Source organism: Canis lupus, chromosome X (genome assembly GCF_011100685.1).
Source record: "Canis lupus familiaris isolate Mischka breed German Shepherd chromosome X, alternate assembly UU_Cfam_GSD_1.0, whole genome shotgun sequence".
Classification (NCBI taxonomy): domain Eukaryota; kingdom Metazoa; phylum Chordata; class Mammalia; order Carnivora; family Canidae; genus Canis; species Canis lupus.
Genome location: NC_049260.1, coordinates 36,518,250 through 36,545,374, shown reverse-complemented (window position 1 = coordinate 36,545,374; position 27,125 = coordinate 36,518,250).

The window sequence follows — 27,125 nt, the reverse complement described above, 5'->3', positions numbered from 1 at the left end:
AGGGAGGGGCAACTGGCTTGGAGTTTAATGGTGTTTAGGGGAGGGGGCAGGGCTGGGGTGCAGGTTCCCACATATGAACCAAGGTTTACATTGTTTGATCCTCGTACCAGCACCAAAGGAGGGAATGCTCAGGCTTTCTTAATTTGCTTGCCCACATGTACACTTGAAAGGGAAGAGGAAATGGTGAGCTTAAAAGCTGTCAGCAGTCACATGTCAAAAATTGAGCTAGACTCTATTGTAATTACTCTCAATGTTTGCTTGATAACTGAAATGTGCCATGTTTCATTTAATTGAATGAACTTGCATAAGTAGGCCATTATAGTGCTCTACAAAGCCTAGAGCCCATAAGAGAAGTAAAAGTTCTATTGAATGTCTCATCCAAGAGCTCAGTGTTGTGTATTTTTAGAAATTAAATGAGCACCTTGGGGGCACCTTGGGGGATCAGTTGGTTGAGTGTCTGGCTCTTGGCTTTGGCTCAGGTCATGATCTCATGGGTCAGGAGATCAAGCCCCGCGTAGGGCTCCATGCTCAGTGAGGAGTCTGCTTGAAGATTCTCTCTCTCTGCCCCTTCCTCTACTTTCTCTCTCTCTCCCCACCTCTCAAATAAATAAATAAATAAATAAATATTTTTTTAAATAGAAAATAAATTTAAAGAAAATGAGCACCTTGGTCACTCAACATATGGAATTCTGAAGGGGGGTAAGGAATGTCTTGGTGAGGTCTTATATTATGGCTTTAGTATACACAGAGCCATGTGTGACATTCATTTATACATGTGTGAGGCAAGAGGTTCCCAGAGTTCTTTACCCTAAAGAAGACAACCTTGGACAAAGAATTATTGCTGCAATTGGTCAAGTCAGACAGCCAGACCATTGGCAATGGCCCCATGAGTGTGTAAAATATGCAAATGAGGCCAATTACTGACCAGGACCTCCACTGCTAAGATTAGTACCTGAAGTTCAGCCAACTGTGCTAAGGTCTGATTCTTGATCAGGTAAGATCTGGCTAAGGGATGAAAAGCAGAAACTCCTACAAACTCCTATCACATGTGATGGTGGCAATACCATACATAAAGTGTACAAGCTCCCATTGTTGTTTATTCAATCCTGAGGGGCTTCTCAGGTAGCCAATGGAGTCTTGGAGAGAGGTTACCTCCTCCCATACCATGACATTTAGCAAAGAACTGAGGACAGGAAAGGCTACCCCCTCCCAACCACAGGTAAGATATGCCAGATGACAGGTTTGGCTCCATCTGGTAGCAGGGAAGCCTCAGTGGCCATGCTGAGCTGGCAGGGTGCTGCTTTCATGATCCAAGGCATAATCCTCAACTGAGTACAGAGGGTCACATGATCAGGGTCTGTGCATTGGCGATTTCTGATCATCATGGGTGGTCCAGAGACTCTAGGAGGCATGAGAGGAGGTTACTAAATCTTCTACAAGGACATTAACGAGAGTGCCTGTTTTATTGCATTTTGGACAGGTTCTAGAGTTTTTTGTTGTAGGTAACCCCATTCAAAGTTACTTACAAACAGTAAAAGTAAATATACAGTATAAGTGGGCTTAAGTAAGTAAGAGTATAACAGTATAAATATAAGGAACGGTATAAACGGGCTTATGTAAAATTTGTAAATGAGGAATACATTATCTCCAGAGCCTGAAAAGCCTAAAAGATGCGCGTTTTTTTATGTTGTGGATGCTAAGAGAGCCAATAGCTGCTTCCTGACAATCTCAGGACTTTAACGTGGCAGGGCACTCACTGTACTTTGTGTGGGGCAGTCATCCATTCCCTGTTTGTGAGCTTGTGTTTCTATTTTCTGCATTAGCGTATCAAATGAATCTCCTTGAGGAGAATGTGATCAGTTTGATATCATGTGTGTGTTTCCAGAGAAATCTGGGTGTTCTTGAGATCTTCTCTGCAAGATTGTGTGTGACTACAAGGCTGTTGAGATACCCCACAGGTAGCCCAGTAGAGCTGAACCGAATCACCTCAGGAGTGGAGGCAAGCTGACTGTCAAGGCTTTAAAATAGGCAGTGAACAAAATCTATTGGCCAAATTCATGACTGCAAAGTACTTACCAGTTGCCAATTGGATGGAGTAAGTAATTTCAGTGATATTTGGTATGGAGGCCTCAATGGATGGGACCATGAAATTACAGTTGCAATGATCCACTGTGAGGTGCTTCCATCCTTTCTGGTTATAAGAACAGGCCAAATTGGTCTCTTAAATGGAGAAGTATTGGGAATAATCAACTGTTCTCTAAAATATAATGAGTTTCGATCCTTGAAGGCTCTGTGTTAATTAACAATAGTCCTCCAGACCAAATTCACCTTCATGTTACATGTTTTTCCACAGCTGCATAAGTGGAAACTATGAAAAGGCTTATTTAGTTTCCACAGCTGGTTGTTTGTATGATGACTTCACCCCATGAAGCATTCCAAAATCCAGACTCTGAGAAAGGGTGGCCTCTGAATCCACCAGCCAGCTGTGTGGCAGCTTGTTTTCTGTTTCATGCTGGCCTTGTCTGTGGCGGTCACATCCAGATCCACCAGGAACTCACCACCCAAGTGACTTGAAGCTTCCAACAGGGTTTGCAGTGGCCTTGGAAACTCAGGGTGAGAAGGATTTATACAAAGGTGAAGAGAAAGGGTGAAATTTTCTTTCACTGCATGACTAATGTAACTTTCCTAAGGAGGAGACAGAAAGTTCATGACTCATTTTCTGAATTTGTTTTCTATTACAGCATTTATTTTATTGACATATGGCTGTGAGGTGCGGCCATTGATGAAGCCTCAGCCAGCTGAATAAAGCCAGCCTCAACTTTTCAGCAGGGTGAACCTTCCAGCTCTTAATTCTAGGATCCAGAACAACAGTTTCCATGTGGAGAACACTGCTGACACAGGAAGGGGAAGGAAAAAAAAAACCCTCTGTGCAAAAGTCAACCATGAAGACTCAGGCTAAGCAAAAATAATGCTGACAAGAATTATTTTTCTTTCTTTCTTTTTTTTTTTTTTTTTTTTTTTTTTTTTTTTTTTTTTTTGCTTAATGTTTTCCTCCTGTTTTGCTGTTTGTGTAATTCGGATTGTGGCCATTAATTTCTAATCATGAAGGCTGCTTATTGTTTTCTTTAGAAAATAAAATTAAATACTGCCCCTGGACTTGCACAATGAGGAGGTATCCTCAGTGTATCTGCCTTGTTATTTAATGCCTGGCAAAACCCAACCATGTGGGCCACATGGTCTGTGTGTTTTGACATTGGTTTTTCCCGTGACTGGCTCTAGTTGCCTGGCTCCAGTTGCCCAGCCCCATTTCTCAGGAAGGTCCTTTCCGTGGCCCAGGTTTGCTGCTGGAAAATACAAGGTCTCATAAAGTAGGTTGGCAGAAGCACCTATTACTTGTTAGGTGGAGAAATTAATGCAATTAATGAACAAAGTTCATCACATCAGTTAAGTAACCCCTGTCTTCTTTGCAAGGATACCACGAAGGGACTATAGGCTCAGGAGCAGACAAAACTGATTTATTTGATTGTTTGTTTGTTTAAGATTTTATTTATTTATTCATGAGAGACACAGAGAGGCAGAAACATAGGCAGAGGGAGAAGCAGGGTCCCCGTGGGGAGCCCAATGTAGGACTGTATCCCAGGATCCCGGGATAACAACCTGAGTCGAAGGCAGATGCTCAACCACTGAGCCACCCGGGTGCCCCCAAAACTGGTTTAAATCCTGGCTCGACCACCTTATCACTTACTGACTACTTGACCTTAGGCAACTTGACCCCTCTGAGCCTCAGTTTCACCCACTGGGCAATGAGGATGATGAACAGTGTCTATCTCAAAGGGTGGCTAGAAAGAGTCTGGGAAACAATGTGTGTGTTCATTTTCTAGGTTTGTCCTCTCCCCTGCTGGACTGAAAGCTAAAATAATTTCTGTTTCCTGGCTTTGGTTTCCAAAACCTTGATCCCTGAGGAGACCTTAGAGAAAAATGAGCCTCTGGAATACAGAACATAAGCTTGGGTGGGGGGGAGATAAAGGAAGAAAGATTTCAGGACCCAGATTAGAGCAATATTCTTCTGGGCGGAGGAGAGAGGAGGAAAAGAATAGACACACCATCTGGTAGGGTGGGCCCTGAGCCTTGCTTCTCAAGGAGAGAAGACTCTTGACATGGGCCAAGACCTCTCCAAGGAGTTCAGGGTTTGTCTTCTAAGGAGTCACTTGGTGCCCATCCTAAACTATCCTGTCCGAAACATGTCTCTTTCCTCCTTAAACAAAGAACCTCCTCTTAGTGGCTTGGTCATTATGCACATTCATGGCCATGTAGCTCTAGTGAGTGATGCCCTCAGGCTCCTCCAAAATCTGTAGGGCCATTTGTCTCTGCATTCCACGGCCCTGAACTAGTGTACTAATCAGTGTTTGAATCTTCTTTTCATGTTTTTTTTTTTCTCCTGTCCCTGGATTTCAGGCAGTCTCTTGTCTAAAGTCCCCTCTTGCCTGCAGTCGGTCAGTATGTCTCTCTACAGCAGCTCCTCTTCTTTATTCTAATTTGCTTTTACAAACCTTCTGCAGGCTTAGAAATGAAATAAAAATTTCTTAGAATTGATTATAGAAGGAGGTAAACAAATTATGAGCAAGGGACCGGGGCATTAGTAATGAACTTTGTAATATCTATTTTGAATGTGTCATGGACTGCATAGTGTCCACCTCCAAATTCCTATGTTGAAGCCCCAACCCTCAATGTGACTGTATTTGGAGATAGGACCTATAAGGTGGTAATAAAGGTTATGTGAGGTCATGAAGTGGGGCCCTAATCATGTAGGACCATGACCCTGTAAGAAGATGGAAGAGAGGAGCACCTGGGTAGCTCAGTGGTTGAGTGTCTGCCTTTGGCTTAGGTCGTGATCCTGGGGTCCTGGGATCAAGTCCCATGTCCTCCTGCAGGGAGCCTGCTTCTCCCTCTGCCTATGTCTCTGTGTCTCTCATGAATAAATAAATAAAATCTTTTAAAAAATGATAGAAGAGACAACGGAGCTCCCACCACCTCTCTACGGTCACAGAAAAAAAGGCTATATAAGGACACAGAGAGAAGGTAGCCATCTGCAAGCTAGGAAGAGATGTCTCACCAGAAACCACCTTGATTGTGAACTTCCAGTCTCCAGAACTGTGAGAAAATAAATTTCTCTTGTTTAAGCTACCCAATCTGGTGGTATTCTGTTATGGCTTCCTGAGCAGACTGATGCAGACTGCTTAAAGAGTTTTATTTTATTTTACTTTATTTAATTAATTTATTTATTTATTTATTTATTTATTTAGCCAACACTCAGGATCCTGCCTGTGTTATTCAGAGTGGAGTTCCTGGATAAGTAAGAAGTTACTTTAACAAATTCAAATAAAGTATTATAAAAGAAAAGTTAATGAAGATTTTCCATTATGTGAACTACTGGAAAATGTATATAAGGTAAAATTCCAAGGCCACGCTCTATCTTCATCTGCGTACTTGTGCAGTAAGTCCTTTTGGTCAATGTGAAGCACAACTGATTAGCATTCTGGTGATACAAATCTAAGCACAAAAGTACTATATTGGTATGAAACCAATGTTTCGGTGCCCATGTTTTAATTCAATTCTAAACACATTCTTACAATCATCACCACTAGTTTTCCCAATGCACCATCAAGAAATGTAATCATTCTGGTACTCATTGCAAGACCTTCCTACAGAAGTGTGGGAAATAAATCCAAGTTCCAAGTATTGTCTGGCAGCTTCGTTTTCTTTTTTTAAGAGAACACCACCAACTACTCAAAAATCACTGTGTTAAGATAAATGATATTAACCATTCAGATGGGGCCCATCCTGACTGCCATGAATATGCTTTTTTGTTATTGTTTAAAAAGAAAAAAAGCTAACTAATCCTATCTGTGCATCACTTCACTCACAAAATAAGAATAATCTTAATTTTTTCTGGATTCTGCTAGATCAGAGATGGTCAACTACAGGTCACATGCCGAATCCAAATTTCCACTACATCCAGTTTTTGCAAGGCCTAGACCTAAGAATGTTTTTACATATTTTTTATGAAAGTATAATTAACATACAGCATTAAAGTGTATAATGTGATTCAATGATTCTATACATTAATCAGTGTTCATCGTGATAAGTGAACTCTTAATCCCCTTTATCTATTTCACCCCCACCCACCTCCCCTCTGGCAACCACTATGGGTGGATCTAAAGAGTATTATGCCAAGTGAAACATCAGCCTGAGAAAAATAGATACCATATGTTTTCATTCATATGTGGAATTTAAGAAACAAAACAACAAAAAAAGAAAAAAGACACAAAAAACACAGAGTCTTAAATACAGAGAACTGGTGGTTTTTACATTTTTAAAAGATTGTAGATGATGATGGTGATGATGATAATGATGAGAACTAAGAAGGAGGAGGAGAAACAGAATTTATGTGGCCAGCAGAGCCTAAAATATTTACTATCTGTCCCTTCACAGAAAAAATTTGCCTGACGGTAAAATTATATATTGACTTTGGGGCAAGCCCTAGTAATGGTAGAATAATGGTATTTCTATGAAATCACAAAATAGGGTTAAATGTAAGAGACTCTGCACACATCCATTCCTCTTCCAGTGGAAACATTGGATAATCAATTTTCACTAAAACAAAGAGTCTACGGAAAAGTGAAAATATTTGGGGAAAGTGTGAGGTTAATCACTGATATACCCCTTGTAATGCAGAAAGTAAATTGATGGTTCCAACATCAGGGTAGGGAAGGGACAATTGGTAGAGAGGTATGGAGGGCTGTCATACAAAAGGATAAATTGGTTGCAATTGGTAACAAATCAAAGCAAATTCAAGAGGAGTGCTTTTGTATAGGCATCCCTACAAGGCACACATCTTGACCAAATAGATCATAGATGTTACAATCTGCCATTTAATTTGGCTGAGAAAAAAAAACATCAGAAGCTAAAGACATTTGCATTATTCTTGGAAGGCTCTTTTGATACCAGAAATTTGTCTTTTCATCAAAGACAAGTGTGCCCAAGCACTCTTATTTATATTACAGGGGCCGAACTTCAAGAGGAAGGTTTTAAAAATAAAGCCACCCCATGTAGAAAGTAAAGAACAAAAGAGCATTCCTTTTCATTAAATCTTGATTGGGATAGGTTGAGGGGAGGGCAGTGTGTTATTTGGTTCAAAATCAAATACACTAAATAAGCAAAGGATATAAAACGGTGATTAACATTAGGCAATAAAAATATGAGAAAATGCTCATCCTCCTAATTGCATAAAGAAATGCAATTTAAAGTAATCTCAAGGTGTCACTTTACACTATTAAATTAGCAAGATTTTTTTAATGGCAAAAACAATGTGTGCTGGCAAAGTTGGGGTAAAACTGGCACACATCTACTGCTCTAGGTTGAGGTGGAGGTGAAGGGACTACCTACTGGAAATTGGAAAGAAACTTGGTACCTCATGCTAAGAGTCAGAAGATGCTCCTTCTCTTTGGTATGGATGCTCACTTTAGGGGAATTAATCTTGAGGAAATAATTCAAGAAAAGAAAAAATCTTTTGAATCAAAAATATGTTCACTGCTACCCTATACATAAAAACAGAGGCAATTAGAAACAACCAAATGTTCAAAACTGGGAGACATGAGTAAATATTGATATTATATCCATTTGGGAGAGAATAGCATACAGCCATTGAAACCCTAATAATAAAGACCATGTAGTAACATGGAAAAATATTTTAGGATATTGTCAAGTCAGAAAGCAAAATACAAAACAGTATGTGCAGTATTATTTATAACTACTAAATACAAATTCACTGGACACAAATTTAAAAGCCATACCCCAAAACAAAATAAAACATTGTATGAGATCAGAGTGCCTATGTGGCTCAGTTAAGAATCGGACTCTTGATCTCAGGGTCATGAGTTCAAGCTCCGAGTTGGGGTCTATAGTAGGCCAATAAAAAAACAACACCGTCTGAGAGGGTAGAGTTGTAAGATGATGGATGTTTTCTTGGCATCAATTGTCTTTAATGTTGATATATTATGTTATCCTTGTTAAAGAAAAAGCTTTTTGAGCTTCTTGCATGTGCATATGAGCATTCCACTGATGAATCTAGATCCACCAGAATGTAGCACATCCCATCTGGGACTTCTGTGAAAGCAGGTTTTCCGGCACATAGTAATGAAAAACCTCAAAGTGGCCACTTGCACGGAAGAGTTTGCAGTCTGCTTGATGAGCCAACCAGAACCCTGAACTCAGACTCGTGCTTTATTTGATGTTTTTTCTCCTTTTTCATTCTATATCTAGACCTTTATTTCTGCTAAGAGAGTCTTGCTGAGCTAGTATTTGAGCTCCTAAGCAAACAAGTAAATCCAGCTTTATTTCAAACTGCCACTTAGTAGTCCCTTTTACGTCCCACTACAATAAGACACATCATCTGAAGATCTCACTTAATATCTATGGCTGTCACTACACTGGGGAAACTGTCACGGCAGCTCCCCCAACCCCGGTAATGACTGCAATAATTGACTGCACCCCATCAGCCCCCACATGTCCAGGAAGCAGCTGGCCACATAAAACCGGCCATCCCAATACTGAGCAATCCTTCCTCTTGAAATGTCCCCACCCAAATTATTCATATGCCCCCTTGAAGCCAACCAGGGACTGCTAAGTGTACCTAAAGACAATTAGGAAGTCTCTTCTACTTCTAAAATTCCCACCTCAGTAGAATGCTTGCTAGTTAGCAACTGTCTCAATATTTTCGTACTTTTCGCTCAACAACTGATTCTCCCCCCCCCTCCCCAACACCATTGAACCGCTGCTGAAACCAAAGTGACCTGCAGAAGGGGTCCCTTGCTGCAAGTTTATAAGTACATAGCATCTATTAATTTTGCCTCGGACTTAATTTTGTCTTTGACACTTTATTTAGACAGCTCTCCCAATCTTTAAATAATTAAGATGAAACAATTGTGAAGTAGTAAAGAGCCAGTGGTTCCTTAGGATTGAAAATAAATCTCATTAAAGACCAAACTTTTAGTAGTTCAGTTACGACACAACCAAAGATGAAGAAAAGATGAGGTCTGATTTTAAAGCTTCTGAATGTGAGATTTCAATCACCTCTCCAAACTATTCAAATTAGAGAGAAGCATTTTACTCAAATCACAGACAATCATACCAAGACTTCTTTTCCTCAGGATTCACCTAGAATTTCCAGTCACTTGATTCCTTTTTCTTTGCCCAGTTGCAGCTCCTTTTTCTTCTCAGCCTCCTCTTCCCTGTGATGATCCAAGTAGCAGAGAATCACAGTAAGTGGCATACCTCCCAGACCCTTCTCTCTGCCCCAACTCCCCACATCATGCATTTCTTTATGCAATTATGAAAATTTCTTCTCAAAGAAAACCTACCAAAAAAATGCTTCCTTCACACCAATGGTGTAAGTAACTGGCATTAATTTAGTGCTAACCCTGTCATGAGTTCAGCTGCACCCCTCAAAAGGTATGTCCAAGTCCTAATTCTCAGTATCTATGAAAGTGACTTTATTTAAAAAGAAGGTTTCTGCAGATGTAATGAAGTTAAAGGAAGTCATATAGGATTAGAGCAGCCCCTAAATCCAATGGCTATGGTCCCCAGATGGAGAGAGCAATGTGGCAGGACAGAGACAGACAGGGAAGAAGGTCACATGACTATGGGGAGCGATAGAGTTGCAAGCCAAGAGCTGCCAAGAACTGCGGGCAGCCACCAGAAGCCAGGGGACAGGCACGGAACTGAGTTTCCTGCGGAGCTCTTAGGGGCAACATGGCCTTGCCAATTTGCAACTTTGATTTCAGATTTCTAGCTTCCAGAACTGTGAGAGAATACATTCTTGCTATCTAAAGGTACTTAGCTATGACAGCCCTAGGACATTAATGCATCCCTCTTAGGCTATTTGCACTAAGAGACTGGGGCTCAGATGGTGGAATTGCAAGAACCAGTCAGCTGGTAGGGAAGACTTTTCAAGAGTCCTGGGTCCTATGGGCAATCGCCTATAAAGTACACCATGTGTTTTAAGGCAAAAACCAAACACTTGAAGGGACACAGGAGTGCTGTGGTCCCCAGAATTGTGAAGAGAGGGAGGAAAGGACATCTGAAGTATCACCAAATGTTATTCACACCTGGTACCACTGCACATAGAGCTCACTATAGATTGCTAATTCAGGAACACATCATTCATCTTCAAGTTACCTTGTCTTACTTCCCTAAACTTCTTCTTTAACTCTTTCTCTCTTCCTTTAACCATCTCGCTAAGAAACTCCACTAGAGAAGAGGCAAGCCAAAAGGAGAAAACAATCCGTATAGGCTAGTAGTAACCATAGAAGAAATATTTATTGATAAACTAACTTAATTTTTTTCACTGATTTTTCCTTCTCCAAAGAAAGGAGAAAGGCCTTTGTATTCTTTTTTTTAATATTTTATTTATTTATTCATGAGAGACACACAGAGAGAGGCAGAGACATAGGCAGAGGAGAAGCAGGCTCCCGGTAAGGACCCTGATGAAGGACTCAATCCCAGAACCCCGGGATCAAGCCCTGAGCCAAAGGCAGATGCTCAACCACTGAGCCACCCAGGCACCCCTTTTGTATTCTTTTGTCTGGGGAATGGGGAGATTGTGCAGGCAGCAGGGGAGGTGCTATTACATGGCAGAAAGCAGGCTAGGAGGGATGTACATTTTTTTGGTTTTGTTTTCAAAACCTTCAGAGTTGAGGTGATTAAGTTAGGCCCTAGAAAGGAGCAGAAAAGGACAAGACCCTCTCCACGTTGGGGTTGGGAGTTCCAGGAGTAGAAGCAGCTAAATCAGACAGAGAGAGAATGCATCTCTGAGTCTTAGATGGATCCTTGACCCCTGACTTGGGTAGAACCTCAATGAGAAGAGACAGGAGCCTTTAGGAGGCTGGGGAACCACACACAGACACGCACCATGGCACCAGAAGCCCCCACAAAGGTCCCCAGTGGCTAATTGACCTGGAAGCAGACTTAACAATGAGGCAGGATCAATCATGTGATCTAAAAACCAGGCTTTAACATTGCCCAGGGGAGAGAGAGACAACAACCTATTCATACCTCAGTAATTCCCACAGTCCAGGCAAGATGAAGAATGAAGTCAGATTTTATTGGATTTTAGAACTATTAAAGAATGCAAAGTAGTGTTCCTTGTCCACCCAAGTTTGTGAACTCAAGTATGAAGATTTAGTGGCAGAGCCAGGGAGAGTTAATACTTAAATTCAGTTCAGAGGTTTATATGTGAATTTCTGTTCTGCAATGTTTTTGGTATGCTAAATTAGTGGAGAGCATTAGGAACTGACATGAATACAATTGTCTTTTCTTTATGAAGAGGTTTATTTTTGCCAAATGACAGAGACTTTCCTATGTGGAGTCATCCATGTGTGTCTTTAACACACACACACAAATGTTACTAGAGATGAGGATAGAATAGGTATTTTATGATAATAGGGCCAGTCCATCAGGAAGGTGTAACAATTGTAAACATATATGCACCTAACAAAAAAGCATCAAGATATATGAGACAAAAACTGACTGAAATGAAAGGAGAAATAGACAACTTGATAATCACAGAGACTGCAATACTCCACTTTCAGTAATGGATATAGCAACTAAGCCGAAGATCAACAGGCAAAGAAGACTTGAACAAAGCTAGAAACCACCTACACCTAACAGACATCTCTATTAGACTACTCCAACCAACAAGAGCAAAATAGTTTTCCTAAGTGCATGGGGAACATTCTCAAGGATAGACCATACATAAAACCATACAACAAACATTAATAAATTGACAAGAATAGAAATAAGATAAAGTACATTTCCCAAACACAATGGAATGAAATTAGACATTAACAACAGAAATAAATTTTGAAAACTCAAACATACATGGGAATTAAAAATACACTCCTACATAATCAACAGGTCAAAGAAGAAATCAATGAGGAAATTTTAAAATATTTTGTGATGAGTATAAATGAAGACACAACAACAAATCTCATGAAGTCATGAGATTCAACTAAAGTGATTCTTAGAAAATTTAAATCTGGATGCCTGGGTAGCACAGTCAATTAGTCATCCTACTTCTGATTTTGGCTCAGGTCACAATCTCAGAGTTGTGAGATTGAGCCCCGCATCAGGCTCCACACTGGCCATGGAGCCACTTGGGATTCTCTCCCTCTTCCTCTACCCCTTCCCCTACTTGTGCACATGCTCTCTCTCTGAAAGAAAGAAAGAAAGAAAGAAAGAAAGAAAGAAAGAAAGAAAGAAAGAAAGAAAAAGAAAGAAAGAAAATGTATAGCTATAAATGTTATTTTAAAACATAGGGTTTTTCAGGAATAGAAAACCATCCTAAAATTCATATGGAATCTCATGGGATCCTGGAGAGTCAAAACAATCTTGAAAAAGCACAAAGTTACTGAACTTACACTACCTGATTTCAAAACTTACTACAAAACTATAGTAATCAAAACAGCATGCTACTGGCATAAAATAAACATATACACCAATTGAATAGAATCAAGATTCCAGATATAAATCCAAACATATAAGGTCAGGTGATTTTTCAAGTAGACTTCACTTTTTAAAAGTAGTTTTATTAGATTCATAGCAAAATTGAGCAGAAAGCATAAAGATTTCCTATAAACTCCCTGCCCCCACACATGCATAGCCTCCTTCAATATCAACAAGAGTGGTACAGTTGTTAAAATTGGCCAACCTACTATCTATATACAATGGAATATTACTCAGGCATAAAAAGAGTAAGATCTTGCCATTTGCAACAACATGGATGGACCTAGAGCGTATAATACTAAGTGAAATAAGTTAGAGAAAAACAAATAACATGATTTTACTCATATGTGGAATTGAAGAAAAAAGAAAAAGAGACAAACCAAAAAACAGACTCTTAAATACAAAGAGCACACTGGTGTGTGTATCAGAGGGAAGATGGATGGGTGGGAGGGAGGGGTTAAACAGGTAAAGAGGACCAAGAATACACTTATCTTGATAAACACTGAGTAATATAGGATTGTTGAATTATTATATTATACACCTGAAGCTAACATAATACTGTGTTCATTATACTTCAATGACAAATAAAATTAAAATTAATTTTTAAATACTGATTAACCTACATTGACACATAATCATCATCCAGAGTCCATACTTTAATTCAGGTTTACTCTTGGTGTTCTACATTCCATGGGTTTGGGAAAATTTATAATGATGTGCATCCACCATTATAGTATCATACAGTCTAGTCTGCCCTAAAAATCCTCTGTACCCCACCTAATCATCCCTCCCCCCTAATCCCTGGCAACCACCTCCCTTTTAACTATCTTCATAGTTCTGCCTTTTCCAGAATGTCCTATAGTTGTAATCATGCAGCATGTACCCTTTTCAAATTGGCCTCTTTCACTTAATAATATGAATTTAAGATTCTTTCATGTCATTTCATGGCTTGATAGCTCACATCTTTTTAGTCCTGAGTAATATTCCATTGTCTGGGTGTACCTACCCATTCATCTAATGAAAGATATCTTTTTTAAAAATACTTTATTATGTCGGCAAATTGAATTTAAATTTAAAATTTTTTTAAATTACTTATTTGAGAGAAAGAGCACAAGCGGGGGGGGGGGGGCAGAGGGAGAGGGAAAAGCAGACTCCCTGCTGAGCAAGGAGCCTGATGCGGGGCTTGATCCTAGGACCCCGAGATCATGACCTGAGCCAAAGGCAGACACTCACCTGACTGAACCACTCAAACTCCCCTGAAAGACACCCTAATTGCTTCCAAATTTGGGCAATTATGAATAAGCTACTTAAAAACATTTGTGTGAAGGTTTTTGCTTCGACATAGTTCTTACTTATTTAAGTAAATACTAAGGTATATGCTTGCTGGATCACATAGCAAGTGTATGTTTTTTGTGCAAAACTGCTAAACTATCTTCCAACATGGCAGTACCATTTTTCATTCTCACAAGCAATGAATAAGAGTTCTTGTTGCTCTGCAGCTTCACCAGCATTTGGTGTTGTCAGTGTTGTAGATTTTGGCCATTCTAACAAGTATGTAGTAGTATCTCGTTGTTTTAATTTGTATCTCCCTAATGACATATGATGTAGAGCATCTTTTCTTAAGCTTATTTGCCACTTGAATATCTTTTTGATGAGGTGTCTGTACATGTCTTTTGCCCATTTTTAAATCTGCTCATTTTCTTACTGAGTTTTAAGAGTGTTTTCTATATTTTGGATAACAGTCCTTTATCAGATGTTTCTTTTGCAACTATTTTCTCACAGTCGTAGCTTGTCTTCTCATTTCTTGATAGTGTCTTTTGAAGAGCATAATTTTTTTAATTTAAGGAAATCCAGCTTATCAATTATTTCTTTCTTTGGTGTTCTATCTAAAAGTCATCACCATGCCTAAAGTCATATAGATTTGTCCCTATGTTCTAGGAGTTTTATAGTTTGAGATTTTACATCTATTTTATAGAATCTGTTTCAGATTTTATTTATTTATTTGAGAGATAGTGTGTGTGTGCAAGAGCAGGGAGGAAGGGTAGAGGGAGAAGCAGACTCCCCACAGAGAAGGGAGCCAGATGCAGGACTCAATCCCAGGACCCAGGGTTCATGACCCAAGCCAAAAGCAGATGTTCAACTGACTGAGCCACCCAGGTGTCCTACATCTATTTTGAGTTAATTTTTGTGAAGAGTGTAATATCTCTGTCTAGATTCATTTTTTGCATGTGGATGTACAGTTGTTCCAGCACCATTTGTTGAAAAGACTATCTTCTCTCAATACTATTGCCTTTGCTCCTTTGTCAAAGATCAGTTGACTATATTTCTGTACTCCTATCTGGGTTCTCTGCTCTGTTCCATTTATCTATTTGTCTATTCTTTTGCCAATACTGCACTGTCCTGATTACCGTAGCTTTACAGTAAGTCTAGAAGTTAGATAATGTCAATCCTCCAACTTTGTTCTTTTCCTTCAGTATTGTGCTGCTATTCTGGGTCTTTTGCCTCTCCATATGAATTTTAGAATCAGTCTGTTGATATTATTGGTCATTTGATTTTTGACACAGATGTCCTAACCATTCAGTGGGGAAAGGATGGTCTTTTTAACTAATTAAATTGAGAAAACTGGATATACACAGGTAAAAGAATGAAGTTGGACTCCCTTACCTTAGACTATATATGCAAAATTAACTCACAATGGATCAAAGACCTAAAATATAAGAGCTGAAACCACAAAACTCTTAGAAGACATAAGAGAAAAAATCCATGACATTGGATTTGGCAATGATTTCTTAAATTTGACATTAAAACCATAGGCAACAAAGGAAATATACATTGAACTTCATTAAAGTTAAAAACTTGTATGCATCAAAAGACACTATTAAGAAAGTGAGGGCAGCCCTGGTGGCTCAGCAGTTTAGCGCCACCTTCAGCCCAGGGCGTGATCCTGGAGACCCGGGATCGAGTCCCACATCGGGCTCCCTGCATGGAGCCTGCTTCTCCCTCTGCCTGTGTCTGTGTCTCTGCCTCTCTCTCTCTGTGTGTGTGTGTCTCTCATAAATAAACAAATAAAATATTTTAAAAAAGAAAATGAAAAAACCCACAGAATGGGAGAAAATATTTGAAAATCGTATATCTGAAAAAGGATTAATATCCAAAATATACAAAAAACTCCTACAACTCAACAATGACAACAACAACAAAAAAAAATCAAAAAGAGCAAAAGGACTCAAGTAGGCATTTCTCCAAAGAAGATATGCAAATGGCCAATAAGTACATGAAAGATGCTCAACAGCATTAATCATTAGGGAAATTCAAATCAAAACCACAATGGATACCAGCATTAGGATGGCTATTATTAAAAAAAAAAAAACAAAAACAGAAACAGAAAATAACAAGTGTTGTCAAAGATATGAAGAAATTAGAACTCTTTCTGTTAAAGCTTTGTTTGAGAGAGAGCAGGAGTGGGAGGGACAGAGGAAGAGGAAGAAAGAATCTCAAATAGGCTCTGTGCTTGGCACAGAGCCTGACATGGGGCTCAATCTTATGACCCTGAGATAAGGACCTGAGCTGAAATCAAGAGTTGGACGCTTAACCAACTGTGCCCCCCCGCCAGGCGCTCCCTGAGAAATTAGAACTCTTGTGCACTGTTTGTAGAAAAGTAAAATAGTCAAGTCATTATGGAAAACATTTTGGTGGTTCCTCAAAAAGTTAAACATAGAATCAACAGATGATTCAGTAATTCCAATTCTAGGTATATACCCCAAAGAATTGAAAATAGAAACTCAAACAGATACTTGCACATCAATGCTCATGGCAGCATTATTTACAATAGCCAAAAGGTAGAAGCAACTCAAATGTCCATCAACAAATGAATGGATAAACAACATGTGGTATACACAACAGAATATTATTCAATCTTAAGAAAGAATGAAATGCTAGTATCTGTTACAACATGGATGACCTTAAAGAGTGAAATGAGCAAGGTACAAAAGGACAAATATTGTATGATTCCATTTATATGCCTAGGATGGGCAAATTTGTGGAGACAGAAAGTAAAATAGAGGTTACCAAGGGCTGGGGGGTAAGGTAATGGAGAGTTATCCTTTAATAAGTAAAGAGTTTCAGTTTGAGATGGTGAAAAAGTTCTGGAAATGGATAATGGTGATAGTTGTATGCATTGTGAATATATTTAGTGCCACTTCATTGTGCTCTTAAAATGATAAATTTTATATTATGTATATTTTACCACAATAAAAAATACTTGTATTTGAACTTGGATCTCAAAATATCTGAGACATTTGTTTAAAATTATAGTATCTTGGGGCACCTGGGTGGTTCAGTGGTTGAGCATCTGTCTTTGGCTCAGGGTGTGATCTCAGGTTCCTGGGATTGAGTCCCGCATCGGGTGCCCCACAGAGAGCCTGATTCTCCTGCTGCCTATGTCTCTAGTCTCTGCCTGTCTCAGTGTGTCTCTCATGAATAAATAAATATCTTTTAAAAAATATAGTATCCTTAGCTCATAGATGTATATCCCAGAATAGACCTAGATAGTAGAGGTACAAAACACGTGCTTGAGATGAGAAACACTACAGAATTTATGATTGAACCAGTATGTCCGCCTGGGCAATATAACTACCCCCACTTCCCAGAGTACCCACACGGTCCAATCTTTTGTTTAGAACATCGCCCATTACAGCAATATATTGAGTGCTAGGAACGGTGCTAGTCAAAGTCAAATAGCACATGTTCTCTGCTCTAGGTCAGGCATGCTGACCAGTGTGCTAGATGCCATAAAAGAAGTGGACACTGAAGCACAAAGGAAGTCTCACTGAGGCTACTAAATCAGACTGAGCCTGGTCAGAAAAGGAGGTTGTATTTGATGCACAGTTTGAAGGAAGTAGGAGCCAGCCAGGTGAAAACCTAAAGGAAGGCATTTTGAGAAAATAAAGAAACAACATATGGGCATCTACAAACATGACAGTCTAAGACTGGCATGTCCCAGAAACTACAATTGGTTCAGTGTGCCTAGAGCAAAGGGCATGCCTAGAGCAGGGGAATAGGGAGAAGTAAGGTAAAGAGGCAAGCAAGTTTCTTGACCTTGAAAGTTAGGGAAATTACTGAAAGAATTTAAGACAAGGAGCAACAGATGATCTGAACTTCAGAATTAGTAGCAGCAACAAAGAGGATAAACTAGAGGGGACTAGAAAACCATTAAAAGGCTCTGACTATCATGGAGGTGATTAAGTATGGCAGGTCTAATCTAACCAAGACAATGGCAAAAGAATGAGGAAAAATAGATAAAGGATATAAAGAAGGAATAACATTTAAGACCCTCTGGATATCTGGCATGATGGAGAGGGACAGCTCTATGATTCAAGCATTCATTCATTTATTCATTCATTCACTGTGTTTATTGAGTGCCCAATAGGCATACTGTTCTAGAATAACCCCCGGGCTTAGGTTGGATTACCCAGAAGCAGATCCCTGAGTTGAGGATTTGTGCACAAGAGATTTAATAAGAACCTTCTCTCCAGTAAAGCCAGAAAGGAAGTGAGGGAAGCAGGACAGAGATGGGAAGGAAGGCAAGTCCTTCAAAGAGTAGTTGCATTCTAACCCTGTGGGAAAACCCCAGAGTGTGAGTTACACCCCAGAGATGTCTATATCTAAGACAAGGGAGCTGAGCTTAGCTACTCCTACATGGAACTCACGCAGTGTAATGTTTCTAAGTGCACCTTATCTCCCTTTTTTAAGTTTCTGTGTATTTTTTTTATTTATTTTTTATTGGTGTTCAATTCACTAACATACAGAATAACCCCCAGTGCCCGTCACCCATTCACTCCCACCCCCCGCCCCTCTCCCCTTCCACCACCCCTAGTTCGTTTCCCAGAGTTAGCAGTCTTTACGTTCTGTCTCCCTTTCTGACACCTCCCACACATTTCTTCTCCCTTCCCCTATATTCCCTTTCACTATTATTTATATTCCCCAAATGAATGAGAACATATAATGTTGTGTATTTTTTTTGACATACAAACAGTTGTACATAATTCAGGTATACAACTTGGTAAATCTGGAGATAGGTATGCACCCATGAAACCATCACCATAACTTATAACACAGACTTATTCATCACCTCCAAAACTTTCTTCCCAAAAAACTAAAAATGGAACTACCATATGATCCAACAATCCTACTACCTGGCATATATCCAAAGGATTGAAATCAGAATCTCAAAGAGATAAATGTGTCTTAACTCTTAACCTATTTGTCTTCCCTTCTTTAATCCTGTGAGAGACCATTCTACCTTGTTACATGATTTCCTCTCATTTCCACCTCTAAACTCAACCCTGTTAATCCTCACTATCATTCTTTAAAGCTTTCTTCCCTACCCCCTCCACCAAGCTCAGGCATACGTTTTCATTTGTTCCACAGACATTGATACAGAACTTGCTATATGCCAGTCATTGAATTAGGGGCTGGAGGTATGAGGAAAAGCACAGACAAATAAAGGCTCAAACCCTTAGCTAACTTTAGCCTCTGATGGCATCATGATGTTTTAGTAAGACCTCTAACTTTATAATCAGATAGAGCTTCTGACTTACAGACAATCTTGGACCAATTCATATAACCAGCACAGTGTCTGGTATATTAAAAATCCCCAGGAAAAAGTTTTATTAATTGTGAGGAGTTTTGGAAAAGGGAAAATGCTCAGTTCTCTTTCAAACAGTTGCAGCAAAACAGCTACAGTACAATTAAAAATTAATCACCGACTTGGAAGATCTGCGTTTGAGTTCAACTCCAGTGCTTACCAGTGTCCTTGGGCATAACACTCCACTTTCCTTGTGGTAGTCAATTTTATTGATGGTTTAGAGGGTTTCCACCATCCGATCCCCTTTCACATTTGGCAGAGGGCAAGGGGTCCCACTGTGTGAACCTTGGAGGAAGTAACTATAAAAGCTACAAAAGCCAAGCCTGACAGCTAGGACACAGGCTCAGGACTAGACTCAGCCAAACAGAGATCCCCACCCCCCCAGGACTGAGCCAGCAAACAGACTATTCTAGGACAGTGGAATCTACCATTTGATGCAAGCAGTAATAGCAGCATCCAGTACCCGTGGCAGTGGTGCCAACAGAGATAATCCATGGTTCATGATCCAAAAAATGCCCAGGATACACTCTTCTGAAAATGAAAAGAGTACCCATTTCACAGGGTTTGGGGAGAAACTGAATATGAAAAAACTGATCACAGGGCCTGGAGAGTAATAGATGTTTTAATGAATGTTTGTTTAGTCTGTTTAAGAGGCCAAGTTTCTCAAAAAAGGCTGAGTTTCTGAACTGGCTCCACCTAAACATAGAATTCCCAAGGACAATTTCTCCATCTCCCATCTGAGTTCTGTATATCTCCTTGCTCTCCGCTCCAAGTTCAAAGTACACTTAGCTCTGATATGCAGAAGAATTTAGTTCATTATCTCCAGTATTTGTACATTTTGTCTTGCTCTCTGGTTAAAAAGTAACTAGTTTATCTAGTGCTTTCTGAAAGGTAAGATTGGAAGGCTTTAGAAACAGCTTCCGGCCTTCTAGCTTAAGGTCTAGGTGAAGGAAAGAAAACCCATGACCACAGAAATCATTTCAACAGCTACAAGGAACAGCTAAGTGCTGTGATTTGTGTTAGCGAATATCATTACAAAAGAGAAGTCTCGGGATCCCTGGGTGGCGCAGCGGTTTGGCGCCTGCCTTTGGCCCAGGGCGCGATCCTGGAGACCCGGGATCGAATCCCACGTCGGGCTCCCAGTGCATGGAGCCTGCTTCTCCCTCTGCCTGTGTCTCTGCCTCTCTCTCTCTCTCTCTCTCTCTCTCTCTCTCTCTCTATCATAAATAAATAAAAATTAAAAAAAAAAACAAAAAACAAAAGAGAAGTCTCATAGGACCATGCTCTGTGCACGTAGCCATTTGCTAGGCTCTATTTCCTGACCCTAGTCCTTGGCTCCATAAAGTTTCCTTATGGGAAATATCTTTCATTTTTTCAGCCCCAGCCATCACCTCCAATCTGGTGGCCCTCCAAGCCACAAGGCCTCATTTCCACCGTGTTCCACCCCCATCTCTACTCAGTACCAGAAACATTGAACTCACTATCGCCCACCTATCTCGATCCTTTTGCTCAAACCACTCCTTCTTCTGATTTCTTTTTTAAATTTATGATTCTACCATTTTCTCAGTCACCCAGGTTGACTGGGTATAATTTCTATTCCTTTCTACTCCTCCTATAGCCTATGCTTTGCATGTACATTCATACCTATCCCCTGATCCCTTTAAATTCCCACTGCCACCACCCTGGTTAAGGCCCAAATGCTTTTTTTTAATCTCTCAGTGATAACAATAGCTTCCTAGTTAGCCTTTATCATTTCTCCCTTCTTTTCTGACTATGTGTTCTCCTCCTTATAGACCTTACTTAAATGACTGAACATTGTCTATTCAAGCCAACAAACATTTATTGCAAACCTAATTGTGCATAACACTATTCTAGGTGTTCTCTAAGATTCGATAATTGAAAATGATAACCCTTAATTGGAAGAAAACATGGATTGTCTTTAAATTAAAGTTATCTTTGTATTTAACAACTACCTTGAGAGGAGTTTACACACACACATCATACAAAACATTATCAATGTTTAAAGAGAGGGATAAATGGATTTGGTATAAATTTTTAAAACAAACTTGAAGAATTCCATTTCTATGGACTGAATGTTTTCCCCTAAAACTCATATGTTGAAATAGTAAGTCCCAAGGGGATGGTATTAGGAGGTGGGGACTTTGGGAGGTCATGAGGGTAGAGCCCTCATGAATGAGATTAGGGCTTTTATAAAAGTGACCTCAGAGAGATCCCTTGCCCTTTCTGCCATGTGTGGTTACAGTGAAAAGATGGCCATCTATGAATCAGAAAGCAAGCCCTTACCAGATGATGAATCTCTCAGCCGCCAAAGAACTTGGACTTGATCTTGGACTTTCTGGCCTCCAGAACTGTGAGAAATAAATTTTTGTTACTTATAAGCCACATGATCTATGGAATTTTTGCTGTAGCAGCTCAAAAAGACTAAGATATTCATGATTTATACAAGATCTTTGAGTATGAAGATCTTTGGTGGTGTTGAGGAAAAGGGCATTAAGGAGAAGGGGTCCACATTACAAAAGATCTTGGGGTAGGAGCATGTTGTGGGGGGTGCATTTCAAGGAACTGCAATGTCTAGTTAGGATAATTAGATGGAAGAAGGAAATTATTGAGAGATGAGTTGGGAAAACTTGGGAGGACCTATATAATTAGCATCTTTGAATGTCAACCTGACAAATTTATACTTCATTCTCTCTACATTGCCTAATAGATTTGGGATGTTTTGCTTGTTTGTAAGGATATTGGAGACTTTCAATCATGGAAATTACATAGGCAAAGCTGTTAGCCTAAGTCATGGTTCATGGGAGGTTTGGTGAAAAGGGACTGGAAGCAAAGCAGTGAATAAGTTAGGAAACTTTTGCATAGTCACAGACCAGAGGCAATGAAGACCTGAACTAGGGTACTGGTTGTGAAAATGAAGAGAAGAAAAATGGAAAAGGCATCATGAAGGTGAATTTGCAAGACTCAACAAATCATTCAAGGTGAAAGATAATGGAAAAGGAGAGCCCAGGATGACTCCAGGTTGACTTTGAGAGTGGAAACTCCATTAATAGACATGGATGTCAGGATGTACTCAGGATTTAAAGTGCTGTGGATAGGATGATATATCAAATCTTAGCTTGGCATTTATGGCAAAAGAGAGTCTCAGCAGGGAACAGAATTCATCCAAATTATTCAAATGAAGAGACTTAATGAAGGGACTATTTACAGACATGTGGTTAATGTCAAGGGAACTAGCAATGGATGTTGAAACGAGACTAGCAACAGTAAATGGGAAGCTATTAGTACTCCCAAGACTGAAGGGTCAGAAGGAAAGTACAGTATTACCAGAGCCTACTGAGAGCTGGAACCTTGGAGGAATAGCTACCTGATGGGAGCTGAGATTAAGAAGGTGGGCAGATTGCATCAAAGCAAGGAAGGAAGGGATCCCTGGGTGGCGCAGCGGTTTAGCGCCTGCCTTTGGCCCAGGGCGCGATCCTGGAGAGCCGGGATCGAATCCCACATCAGGCTCCCGGTGCATGGAGCCTGCTTCTCCCTCTGCCTATGTCTCTGCCTTTCTCTCTCTCTCTGTGTGACTATCATAAATAAATGAAAAATAAAAATAAAAAAATAAAAAGATTAAAAAAAAAAAAGCAAGGAAGGAATAGGGAGAAATGCCCTGAGCCCTCTATTCCCTCTTGCCAATCACTTCTTGATGTCTTCCATCAGAGCTTTGGAAAGGATGTCCCAGGGTCAGCCTCCCTAGGCACAGAGCAGGAAAAGAGAAGAGAAAAACAATGATAACATTGAGAATGATATAGAGAAAAAGTCAACACAACAGTTTTCCAAAATCTGCCTTTAAGTATTCCCTACTATGCTTTTTCACTTCCCTGCCTCCATACATTTGTTCATGCTGTTCCTTCTGCCTGTAATATTCTTTCTCCCTCAAAGTCTTATCTATTTTCCAAATCCTAAGTTCAAAATATCTTCCCTCCAAAAATACTTTCTTGATTAGCTCCAATCAGAGGTGATCTTTCTTACCTCTAAATACTCAGACTCCTTGTACTGTTCCTTCTGTGTTCATGAAAGGCTACCTTGAGTTAATTACTTATGTCCATCTTTCACTCTTACAGAAAATAAGTTCAGTTAGCATAAAAACCCCGTTTCATTAATAACATCACTCAAAAAGTCTAACATAAATTTTACTCGTGGTCAGAACTCAACAATTTGGGAATACATGAGGAGGAACTGAACTCTTTGCTTTTATTCTAGTCATGTGACTTGCAATTGCACTTTACCACCCCCGTTATTTCTTCCCCTCTCTAGTATCCATTAATATAAGCTGCAGACCACCCATGAAACTTAAACACAAAACAGAACAGCTCAAAAAATATCCAGGAATCTGGAAAATGACATAGAGTAAATGCTGAGTAGGAAACTTTCCTGTTTCTTTTATTGAAGGACTTTAGCAGGAGTATCTAGTACAATGGTTACACAGAGTAAGCACACAATAAATATTAGATGGATGAATGGGTGGATGGGTAAGCAAGTGTCAGCCGCTTGATGACCTCTTTGGCAGTAGGGATCTTAGGTTAAGAATTTTAGAGAGATCTTTTCAAAAGTCCCCATTCAATGTTCTGCTTCTTTATTTTACTGCTCAGGATTTAAATTAATCATTTGCATTCCGTATATGGCTTCTTGCTTCTAATGCATTTGTTTGTTCTCTTTTCTCATGAATTTTTGTATTCATCAGGAAATGCCTAAATTTTGTTTTATAAAGAAAGTAAAATTCTGACTTCTATCTGGTAGGCACTATAGTCTAGGAAATGACTTCATGGAAACACTCTAAACTAGCGGTTACACACAGCAGAATGTGCGTAAGCGGCTGTCGCCATGGGTGTTAATTGTAACATGTCAATGAAAGACCTGATTCCTAAGGCTGGCGGGCTGAGCCTCCTGCTGCTGCCAAGTGCTATAATGTTCAACAGGGACATAATTTTTGACACTGGCAATTTAGAATTCCATGGCTACCCTCACTAGTGGACTCAAAGAGACATAAAATAAGAAAAAATATGCTGAATTTATTTAAATGTATACCACCCATTATAGGTAGAATGGTCAGGTAGATGGAACACCAGATGGAAATAGGATGAAACAGCAACTCTGTGTTTTAAGAACAGCAAGTGGCCCATTTAGGCTGAAATATTTGAAAAGGGTAGGGAAGTACTAGAAGATGAGGCCAAAAAAGTAGGATGGCATTTTGTTCTTTGGGGATTTGGGCACCAAGGCGAGGAGCTGGTATTTAATTTGACAGACAATAGGGAGCCAGAGATGACAGGTCGGGTTTGGGGGTTTTTTGTTTTGTTTTTGAGCAATTAACTAATGTGATTAGAGCTGCTTAATTAATTATCAATGCATGGGCTAGATTTAATTAAGGAGATAGAAGAGACCAGAAAACAAATTAGGAGGGTATAATTAGAGACAGCTAGCTGACCAATAAAAATCTATCCATACCTTTTATGGTGTAGAGTTGGTGCTTGAGAGTGGCTACCCAGGTGGACTACATTAACTAGTACCCCCGCATTCTGCAGCTAGAGGGGATCATGTGACAAATTCTTGCCAATGGAATGTAAGCAGTGATGATGCTCATCACTTCCAGATTAAGGTGGTTAAGTGTATATGATCCTCCATGCTTTCTTTTTCCATCCGCTGCCAGCACCCCTTGATACCCTGGCAAATTTGAAGTCACAAGATAGTAAAGCTATAAAATGGAAGCACAGACCTTTTCCAGACTCTTGGGAATTTTTAAATGTATGGGAACCTGTTCAGGACCACTTAGTTTAGTGACAGCATGAAGCTCACGAGCCATAAATCATAGATTTCACTTGTAGGGAAGCTAATTTGTTTGCACATGCTGATAGCTACCTTCTGGACAGTCCTCTCTCCCTCTGTCCCAGGTCTTTCTTATTATCTCTCACTTTAACATCTTGTCCTCAGGAGGACCTGATGAGATCATGTGCCTCAGTCATTTAAACCCTTAGAATTTAGAGAAGAATTGATTTTATTTTATTTTTTTACTCATTTATGGCAGAATAAGGAGTCAGTTGCACAATTCAATGGCCCATGGGGAGGTCTCACCCTAAATACCTTACCTATATTTTCCGAACTTCACCTAGAGATTCACTTACTTAAAAGACACATACACACACACACACACACACACACACACTCCCAGGCTAAATTTTAATGTGTCTGCCCTAACTTCTGGGAAAACCTAATGGCTTGTAGCAAAAGAGCTGAACCAAAGTGGCCATGTACAATACCATTTATCAGTATAAGTTAGTTGGGCAGGACCAGGCAGAGGGACCCAAAATGGTCAGTACCCTCAAGACCTCCAGCCTTCAAGCTGGAATTTCCTAAGAAAATCAGAGTGCCTCACTCCATAAAGTGACTTTGGAGAGCCCTGAGTGCCTGACAGTATCATGGGAATCAAGAGCACGTAAAAGCCCAGTAAGGGTAGATCCTTGTGTGAAGCAAAGATGATGCACAGAAAGGAAAGAATTGCAAGACAGAGGGCTGCTCCAAGAACCACATTGATGGGTGATGTGTTTCCTATCTTCATTTCTAGGATATCCAAACAATAAATTTCCCTTTTCTTAGGGTAATATGAAGGAGTGAGTTTAAAAGACAAACTGGCATGTTTAAACAAGCTTACAGAAAAGGCTGGCATACTTAAATCACCCACACTGGTGTTGCTCTAAATTCTCTTCCAATTTTTATCAACATACAGGAATATATTGTTTTTACTTAGTTGTAATGAGTATAAGCCTTCTATTCTTTGTCCTTTTTTGTTTAACATCGTCTTGTATACATATTTCCAAGTAGCAATACACTCACATCATTTTTTCCATCTATGTATCATTCTCATATGTTTGTATGTCTAGTTTGAGATTATTTGGGTAGTTTTGTATGATTTATTATTATGAATAAACAGTGCTATACACTTCTTTGGACAAATTTCTTTTTTTTTTTTTTTAATTTCACTGGGACTTCTTCCCAATGGGGGATAACCAGATTAAAAGATACAAACAGTATTTTCACTCTTATGATTTGGTGCCAAATTGTTCTTCATATAGATACACATCTTGTTGAAAATGCAAATAACCCAAAATATATTAAATTTTTGCATTTAAAAGGAATGGGGGCATTTATAAACCCATCCTAAAGAAATTATGAAAGATACACAAAATAATTACACAAAACAAGATAGTCATCATAATACTATTTAAAACACTGAAAAACACAAAAGCTGAAATGTTCAGACCACCTGGAAGTGTCTAAGTAAATTAGGATATATCTATAGGTAGAATACATATGTGGATTTTTTTAGTGCCATGAAAGTGAAGTTTTCAAGGAGCATTGAATGACATAAGAAATGCTTATGATATAAAGGCAGGAGAACAATGCATTACCAAACAATATCCAGTATAATTCTAATTGTATAAAAAGAAAAAAACTATCTGTTAATATATGCATACAAAAAGACTGTAAACAAATATACTATAATGTTAATAGAATTCTAGGCATAAAGTGATACCAAGTATTAATGAAGTTAAACAGACTATTGGTCAGTCAAATATGAGTGTGAACTTTTCTTCTGACTTAACTGGAAAGCATGTGCATGTTAGAGCTGTAGAGGAAGTAAGAAGGTCCAGGATACAGGAGATAATTTTAGAGCTTGAAGAGGAATGGTCTAGTGGAATAGTGAAGAGGAATGGGCAAGCTCTAATCCAGAGATTTTCTTTGGTCAATGAGCTCCAACAATAAATTTTTGACCTTTGTCATTTACCACTGTGATATAATAAAGAATATATCTGGTCTTTGTCCTCTCTTCCTGGCCTAGAAGTTCAAAAAGCTTTGG